Raw genomic sequence first — 9,353 nt, forward strand, 5'->3', positions numbered from 1 at the left:
AATTAAGCTCTCACTCTCTTATGCATCTTTCTCACTAAATAAAAGCTTAAAGTGGGCCATGCTGCCTCGTTTATCTGTGCTGGTATTCAGAATTCTTCTCTAAATATTAGGCAAGAACCCTCTTGGGCTTATTAATATTGGGGATTTAGTAATAAGCCCGTGGTGAAATCATATGGCAGCCCAAATTTCAGTAGCACTTGTGGCACCTCAGATAGCACTGCTGGGGAACTTTAAGGGACCACATTTCAGGGTAAATTTTAGGGGGTCTTCTCTGATTTTACCTGGATTCAAGCTGGACCAGCACTGGCCATTGCAGCCTTCTGGGGAATGAATCAGAGCATAGAAGATCTCTTGAAAGAAAGAAACACACACACATACACACACACACACACACACAGAGAGAGAGAGAGAGAATCTTCCAATTCAATTCCCAGATACCTGCAATAGCCAGCAATAGACTAGAAGGAAGTCAGGAGACAGGAACTCTATCAGGATCTCACATGTGGGTAGCGAGAAATAAATACTTGAGCCATCATCTACTGCTTCCCAGGGTGCACATTAGCAGGAAGCTGAAATTGGGATTTGAGCTGAGGCTTGAACCTGCGGTGACTCTTCCTTGTCACTGCTGGAGAATTAGGCAGGCTGCCCGCAGCTTGCCTTGGCTGAGGAGGGCAAGTGCGCCACCCACCACTCAGCCTCCCGGAACCTGGGGGACAATCAGATGCGGTGGGGAGCCCAGTTGAAGCATTGTAAAAGGGAGGTGTTTATATAGCTGTGGTACAGAGCAGATGCAGGCAAGGGGTCGGGTGATGTGATGCAAAAGTGTTTTAGCCACTCCTATTATATCACCTTAATGATCCCTTAGGCAAAAGCACCCTGGGGCTGGGTCATTTGCCGCCAGGGATTTGAAACTTAAAGACAGGTTTTCAAATTTGAGGCAGTCTTAGGAAGTCCCTCTAGCCCTCTCCAGATTTAGCCTTCCCCACAGGAACCTAGATATGCAGATATTGACTTCAGGTAACTAAATTGGTGTTTTACCTGCTAAGCAAAAATGCCTAGCCATGTATAATACTACGATAAAGTACATAATCATTATACAAATATTTAAGATTATAAATATAAACCACTTCCAAAATAGCATCTTTTTATATTTGGAGAAATTTCTTAATATATCAGATTAATGTATGATAATTACTAGAACACAATTGAATTCTTATGTTAGTGTGATATTAATATGAAGAGAACAGATTCAATGTAATTCATAGATTCAATTCTAAGAACACAATGATATTTCCCTTCCTCCCACACTCCGTGCTTCTTTCTTTTTTTTCTTACTTTAATTTTTGAGGTAGCATATTTTTAATTTACGTCATAGTCAAAACCTTAATGCTCCACTAAATAGAGTTCATCAAGTAAAAAAGACCATAGTTCAGGAGGAATATAGGCAAGGGCTATAAGCAATAATTAAATGCAAAGATGTCCATTTCACTAGTATATAGTAAATTTTAAAATAATCACAGCTCATTAAAACTATAATAGTACATCCTTTGTAACCATTGGTTTGACAAAAACATAAAACAAAGTTTGCCAAAACTGTATTTGCAAATACTAATACAGGTATTTCTTTCTTTTTTATTCAGTTTTTTGATGCTATTACATAAACTTTAAAATCTCTTAAATCACAGATGAAGATAACTCTAACTAGAGCACAGTACAACTCTTATGTTCATTTTTAGTTGGTATAATGAATATAAATAAAAATAGATTTGCTTACTTCCTTTAAAGCATCTTTGCTTATATTTGCAAGTTATTTATTACTATCAAGAGCTAATGATAAAACAAGGCAAGTAATAAAATAAAGACATACATAGACAGTGGTAGACATTCAATCCGAGCCCTCATGGAAATACTGCTTTTATTGACAGATTCTTACCTTACATTACAGAGAAAAGGTCCTTCATATAATTACATTTAATACCTTGATCTTGAGATAAAACATGGGATGATTAAAATATCATTATATGACAGAAAAAAGATCTTATTCCCCATGGCCATCTTTCTCTATGACATATACCTCAGTGTTAAGCGAAGCGAATTGTATCTCTTAATTCAAGCATTAAATAATTAACCACTGACTTTGCAAAGACTCACATTGAATCTTCATAAGGGAAATAAAAAAGCATACGCAGCTCAGTAATTTCAGAAAATATGAGTGTTAAAGTTCTTCCTGAATTTGAATTAGGGTTTATTTTCTTTTAATTAATACATTTTATTTGGTTAAAAGGTTAACAGCTATTTGGTTAAAGGGTATGAGGAAGACTTAAATGAGAAGGTAGATAACTTATGATCTAGAGGATCTTTAAAGTTTATTATTACAAAATAGTATTTTATGCACATATATTTATAAACATATGAATGGTTAAATCCACAATCCAATAAAAATCCAAAAACAACAACAAAACACTTTTCATCAAGTGTTTCATCTTTTTGATCCTTGTGGTATTTCTGTTCTGACTCATGCCAAGATCAGAAACAACACAGAATCCATAAATTTCACCTCATCTTCTCACCTTCCCTCTGAGACTTGGCTCTTTTAAAGAGAGAGGAGCACATTTTCCTCCTCCAGCTTGGCAGCCCTGAGGACAGATCTTCTCACACATTTCCAGATTTAGCAGTGTCATATGAAACTTGTATTTGTCAAGTCCTGTAATGTTCTAGCACCTATTCCTGATTTTTTCATTATCTGATTCTCCTTATATTTCATGTCTTTCACCTTCTCATGCACAATATTATTTATTTGAAAAATTGGTGAGCTTTCCAGGGTAACATTTTCTTTGATTATCAGGTTTTTACTAGAAGAAATACTCAAAGGTATAGAATACACATGAACAGTGTGAAAGGAAGAATGTTTTAAGTTAGGGGAAATATATCTGAGAAAAAGATTTAAACACTTTTGTGCAAGAGTCTGGCTTAATTTTGAGCATTTTCTCATTCTCAAAATAGTTTTCCTCATCAGTTTGTTCATAGTCAACTGACCTTTCTTGAACAGTGTCAAGTATTTTTTTTAATTATTTTATTTATTTGAAAGAATTACAGACAGAGGTAGAGCAAGTGCATGAGTGAGAGCGAGAGAGAGAGAGAGAGATGTCTTCCATTCTACTGGTTCATTCCCCAAATGACTGCAATGGCCAGAGAGGAGCTGATCTGAAGCCAGGAGCCAGGAGCTTCTTCTGGGTCTCCCACACGGGTGCAGGGCACATGGAGTTGGGCCATCTTCTACTGTTTTTCCAGTACATAGCAGAGAGCTGGATCTGAAGAGGAGCAGCTGGGACTTGAACAAGTGCCCATATGGGATGCTGGCACTGCTTTAACTCACTGTGCCACAGTTCTGGCCCCAGTATCAGGTATTAACACCACTACCTCGTGGCTATCTGGAGAATGAGTTATGAAGGTTTTTATTTTCTTTGACTTGGAAGTCATTTTATTTATTTATTTATGTTTACCTGGCACTCTCCTTCTGCTGTCATCTCCACAAAGGGAGTCTCTCTCTTTTTACTCAGTGGTATAGAATTTTGGTTCTCACTATTATGTTGCTCAATCTGGCTTCCAACAATAGCATCTGCTTCATTAATAATGTTTTGCGTGGGCTGGTGCTGTGGCACAGTAGGTTAATCCTCCACCTATGGTGCCGGTATCCTGCATGGGTGCCGGTTCTAGTCCCAGCTGCTCCTCTTCCAATCCATCTCTCTGCTATGATCTGGGAAAGCAGTGGAAGATGGTCCAAGTGCTTGGGCCCTTGCACTCACCTGGAAGAAAATCCTGGCTCCTGGCTTCAGATAGTCTCAGTTTCAACGGTTGCGGCCATTTGGGGCGTGAACCAGCGGAGGAAGACCTTTCTCTCTATGTCTCCCTCTCACTGTCTGTAACTCTACAGTCAAATAAATAAATAAAATCTTAAAAAGATAATATTTTGCAAATGAATTTCTGAAGAGAGAGGTCTGTAGAGACTATTAATTCCACAATAGGTTTATTCTTATCTCTTACCAAAACACTCTTTATTTTGCTTGATTTTTCTCCTACACTTGTTAACTAGTTTGTATGGATCTAAAATTTAATGACTATTTTCCTTTTCTTTACTGTTTATTTCTATACAGCGTCCACTGTTCTTGCCTTGACAGTCAAGTCTTTGTTTAGATTTATTTATTTTAAAATCAAGATCTTTTGCACAGCTCTCTTGACCATGTACATCTTTATAATTATCCTCTTATATTTTGTTCATTTCAGAAATTATCATCTTCTAATTTTCTTTCTGTGTAAGCTGCTTTTTTATTTTTGTTTCATTTTGCTCAGCAGGTTGCCTATCGGTGGCATACTTTTTCAAATCCAGTAAGTTCTGGGTCTCACAGTCACATAAATTTCCATTATCTTTGGTGGAAAGATCAGCTGTTCGAAATTCATCTGTGACTTAAGTGTTTTCAGAAATGGTTTCTTTATCCTTTCAGGTTGGAGGAAAGAAAGTATCCTTTCCCAGGTCAGGCACATGTTTGCCATCAGTCTCCTGTGTTTGGTTCATTGTAGAAGTCATTTTTGTTTTTTGATATACCTTTTGTCTAAGCTTCTTAACTATTTTTAAATCATTTTGACAAACAGATTGCACAGCATGGACATGCTCTGTCACTCCTCCGAAATGACAAAGGTTTCCACTAGCTTTGGTAGGAAGAGTAGATGTTTGAAACTCATTTGAGTCTTGCAAGTTTCCAGGGATGATCTCTTTATCCTTTTGGGTTGCGGAGAAATAACTGTCCTTCTCCAGGCAATGCACACCTTTGTCATTATTTAAATGATCTACTTCATAAATTATTTCTGTTCTTCACTTTACTTTCTGCCTAAGCTTCTTATTAACTTAGATTCATTTTTACTGAACAGGGTACACATCGGTGATCTGCTTTTGCAAATCCAACACATTCTGGGTTTCACATTCATATAGATTTACATTGTGCCTAATGAAAACAGCAGGCGTGTGAAACTGTTTTGAAACTTCTAGATTCCTATAGATGGTTTCTTTATTGTCTTGGGTTTGGAGAAAAAGTTACTGTTTTCTAGGCTGTTCAAATCTTTGTCATTCTCATGTATTTTGTTTCTTTCAGAAATTATTTCTGACTTCCAATTTACTTTGTGTCCAAGTTTATTCATTTTTGATTCATTTTGATGAGCAGGCTGCATATCAGTGACACTCTTCCAAGTCCAACATATTTTGGGTCTCATAATCACAAAAATTTCCATTATCTTTGGTGGAGACACGCACTGCTTCAAATACATTTGTGACTTCTAGGTTTTCGGAAATGGTTTCTTTATCCTTTTGGTTTGGGAATACGTTGCTTTTTTCTAACTTATGAATCATAAATGTCTGTCTAGAAGCTTTACTTTTATTACAAGTTATGGAATCCTGACCTATATTAAATTTACTCTCCTACAGGAATTGATCTGAACTTTGAGAGAAAGAGTGTATTTCCTCTTGCCCATTTGTTACATGTGTTCTTTTCTTGTTTTTATTACACCGTGTATTATGTCTGTCATCTGGGTTGAGCTATAAGGGAGGGTTACTTCCTTCAGTGGGTTCACTTGAGCAAACTGTTCAGTATTGCAGGTAAAATGTGGATCTTTGGAATTCCTTTTCGCTATCCAGGACAACAGAGTTTCTTTTTGGTCTGTTTTCAATCTTTTCCTCAATATCCACATATGAACTATTTTTACATATTCTCTTTGATCTTTCTTATTTTTTTCACAGCTTGGATCTTTCACTTTTATGAAAGTTTTCATTTGACAACCATTCGTGTTTTTTATTACTTTTGTTTTTGGTGCCTGTTGAGACTGTAACAACTTTGCTGACATCATTAGCAGTTAATTCTATGTTTGCATCATATACTATTTTCTGCAGTTGAAAGTCATCATTATCCTGGACTTGACTCATGCAACCTGCATTGGGTTCCCTTGCAGATTCAGAAGATAAGCCAGGAAGAGATTGTCTGCTTCTTCACGTATTAATATTTGCTTCATGAGTGTAATCATTCATCTCATTCTTCAAATTTAATTCTGGAGTTGAAGTGCATTGTTCATCTGAATGTGTTGCACAAGGACTGTGTGCAGAAAAACTGGCCCCCATGATGACCTACGCTTCTTTCCATCACATTACTAAGCAATTGTCTATCTCTTCTGTGGTTAACTGTCGTGGTACTTCTCATCCCATTTGTTGGACGACTCTTGAAATTTTGTTCTGAGGAGGAACATCTTTCTTTGAGAAGTATATACAAGATAGAAGAAAAATGTTCTGGGTCATCTAAATCATGTACATTCTGATTATTTTCTTTCTGAAGTAACTCTTCCAAATTATACTGAATTGATAAAGACTGCCTTGTTGATACTGACGAGAGAATACCAGGTGTGTCTTTGATATAACAGACTTACCACTCTGCATTTTCTCTCTATCATCCCCATCATCATCATTTGAAGTTAATGGAACTCTTGCAGATCAAAGATGCATCAACTTGCACTGTTTACCGATCCATTTCTTCTTGCTAGCTGGCAGTAGAAAAGGACTCTGTTGGAACTCAGAAAGACTGCTCATATCAATAGCAGATATTAAGTTATTGTTCCTGAATGCTTCTATTTCTATAAGTTTCTTATTCAAGTTATTTAGCTTTAGACGAAGAAACGTATTCTCAAAATTCAGTTTCTCCATTTCTTTTTGCAATAGAATATTTTCAGTTGTAATTCTTGGAGAATTCTCCTTCTCTCTACTAAGAGCCCGAGCTAATGCCCTATTCTGCTTTAGAGGAATTTTGAAAATAGAAGAATTGTTTATTATTTTTGTTTTGGTATTTTTGAAACTAGAGGTAGATTTAATTTAGCAGTCCTTGAAATTCTTTTGTCTTTACAGGTCTCTTAATTCCTGAATAACTGAATCAGTTTCCATGACCAGGTACTCCACCATGCTCAATCAGGATAGGGCACCACAACCTGGCTCCAGGGGGTCAGACGAGTTAGGCTTTTTAACTCTTTCACCATTCTCTAGGCATTTATAAACTTCAAATGACTTTTTATGTCTGAATTTTAACTTAATCCAGCAACTAAAATACATTCACAATAAGCCAAGTGTATTATTTAGAAAGTCCAGGTCCTTTGTACTGCTCTGCATGATTAATATAAAATTTCCAAGGATTTTTTTTGTTACAATCTACTGTAAAATGTATAATCTAGGCAAATCCCCTGTAATGATTCTGTAAACTCTGGATATCCTGCAGTTTACAAGATGACTAGTAATTAGAAGAATCAATATATTCAGATACTTCCTATTTACAGTTGCTACTGATCTTAATAACAGTATGTTACTTCTGAAGATTATATCTAAAAAGTATAGTAATTTCAGATTTATATGACAAAATTATCAGCTACAATTGTTATAGAAGTTCAAACAATAAAAACCAAAAACTACAGTGCAAGGGAAAACATGAAACTTAAAGCTAAAATGACAAATTCTTGGCATCACATTTTATACCTTAGAATAAAACATCAGAATTACTAAAAGTAATTTATATTTTGAATTTGTAACTCTCTGTAGGTTAACCATGCACCTTTATTTCATGTCACTTATATGAAAAATAGATATATCAATAAAATTATAGATCATTAAAAATGTAATAATGAACAAAGGAAGCTACCCAAATTCCTGAGATCATATAGAACAGATTTGAAACCACTGATTTTTTTCTTTGTATGGTATATTAATTTTATATAAATATCTCTAAATATTGGAGAAGTGAAAAAGCAAAGCACTTTCATAAAAATAATTTTAAAAGTTATTTTTATTTAATGTACCAAGCTGATAACTTGCTGTAATCCAAACAGTTAAAAACTTTGATGAAAACAGCATAAACTGAACCTGAGAGGTTCTTACTGATCACTTATTTAAACTATTGCAGCTTTAAAAGTTCCTTCATTGCTCCTGATCACTATTCACCCTCATGATTCTTCTATGCCCTTTAAAAATAGTTTTATTGGGTTGTACTTCCCATACCATACAATTCACTACTTAAAATATACAATTCGACAGTTTTTAGTGTATTCACAAACCTTTTTATGTTTTTCTCTCTTTTTTCTCCTGCTCTTTTATTAGCCTTCCCCTGACCTAATTCTCAACTAAAAAGTATTTTTATTAGAACGCTAATCATATGAAATGGCCTGGCACTGCAATGGGTAAATTGCCATGAAGAACCAGCCCTCAGTGAACTGTACTGTAGTCCACTTGGGTGGCTGTTATCACTTGACTTTATTAAAGCCCATATAGGCTAAGGAATAGGAGTAATAAAAGGATGTCTGGAGGATAATAAGAAAATATCACTGAGTATGTTAGCCTCCGATAGACTTGGCACCCAAATTAAAAGCACTAAAGGGAAGTCTAGAGTCCCTTTATGCTATCAGTCCTGGTAATTCTCACGAAACTGAATCTCATAAATGCCTGCGCTGAATTTACCTACCATAGTAATTTATGAATCAGATAGTATTAGAGTTGTAGTAGTTTAAGTTTTCACGCATCCCTGAGCACCGCATAGAAATATGAGAGGGCACAATTTAGATTTCTTAGATATTAATGCAATCACATTTCCATCATCTGCTTCATGTGAATTGATCCATAGATATAGATTGTTGATATTTCCACATACATTGTAAGTGATTGGAACTTGAAAATATCGAAAAAGTCTTTCAAGTGTTTTGTAGCCTGAACACCCACTTTATGAAATATCTCATTGTTTCCAAAACTAACTCATTAGTGTTAAATAAATAAATGTCATGTTATCTCTATTGCACATCAGTTATACACTTTATAATGAAGAAACCCAGGAAAGGATATATTTCTGTGACTGGAAGACATGTGCCTTACGTTTTTACATGAAAAAATCTAGAATGAGAATAATTATAGAATTACTCTGTTTTAATATGATGTTTGTGTTGTTCACTAGAATGATGGAGAATTCATTTATTAAGAATATTAAAATTACCATTTATGTTATTAATACATTTGACCTTTTGCCACACAATGTTCCTCCAAAAACAAAATGTTTAACCTGTGAGATAAGTTTTATATGTTGCAGAAAAACAAGTAAACAACCATATTTGAAATCCAAATGGTTTATCAAACTGTATTTTACACATGTATGGAAATAATTTTAGAGGGAAAGTTAATCAACAGTATAAGAATGTGTGCCAACAGCATATTAAACAATATATCTGCCTAAGTGAGGAGGAGTATTTATAGATTATATCTCTACTAACTCTTAATTCAATTCTTGATTTAA

At 35.1% G+C, this 9,353-nt stretch overlaps 1 pseudogene; it reads right to left on the minus strand.

Moving 5' to 3' along the window:
* Positions 1 to 2,558: 2,558 nt before the first annotated feature.
* On the minus strand, positions 2,559 to 6,982 carry LOC127489505 (shugoshin 2-like; annotated as a pseudogene).
* Between the last annotated feature and the right edge of the window lie 2,371 nt (positions 6,983 to 9,353).

The sequence above is a fragment of the Oryctolagus cuniculus genome, chromosome 2, assembly GCF_051225735.1.
Source record: "Oryctolagus cuniculus isolate XC-2025 breed Fujian yellow rabbit chromosome 2, ASM5122573v1, whole genome shotgun sequence".
Lineage (NCBI taxonomy): Eukaryota > Metazoa > Chordata > Mammalia > Lagomorpha > Leporidae > Oryctolagus > Oryctolagus cuniculus.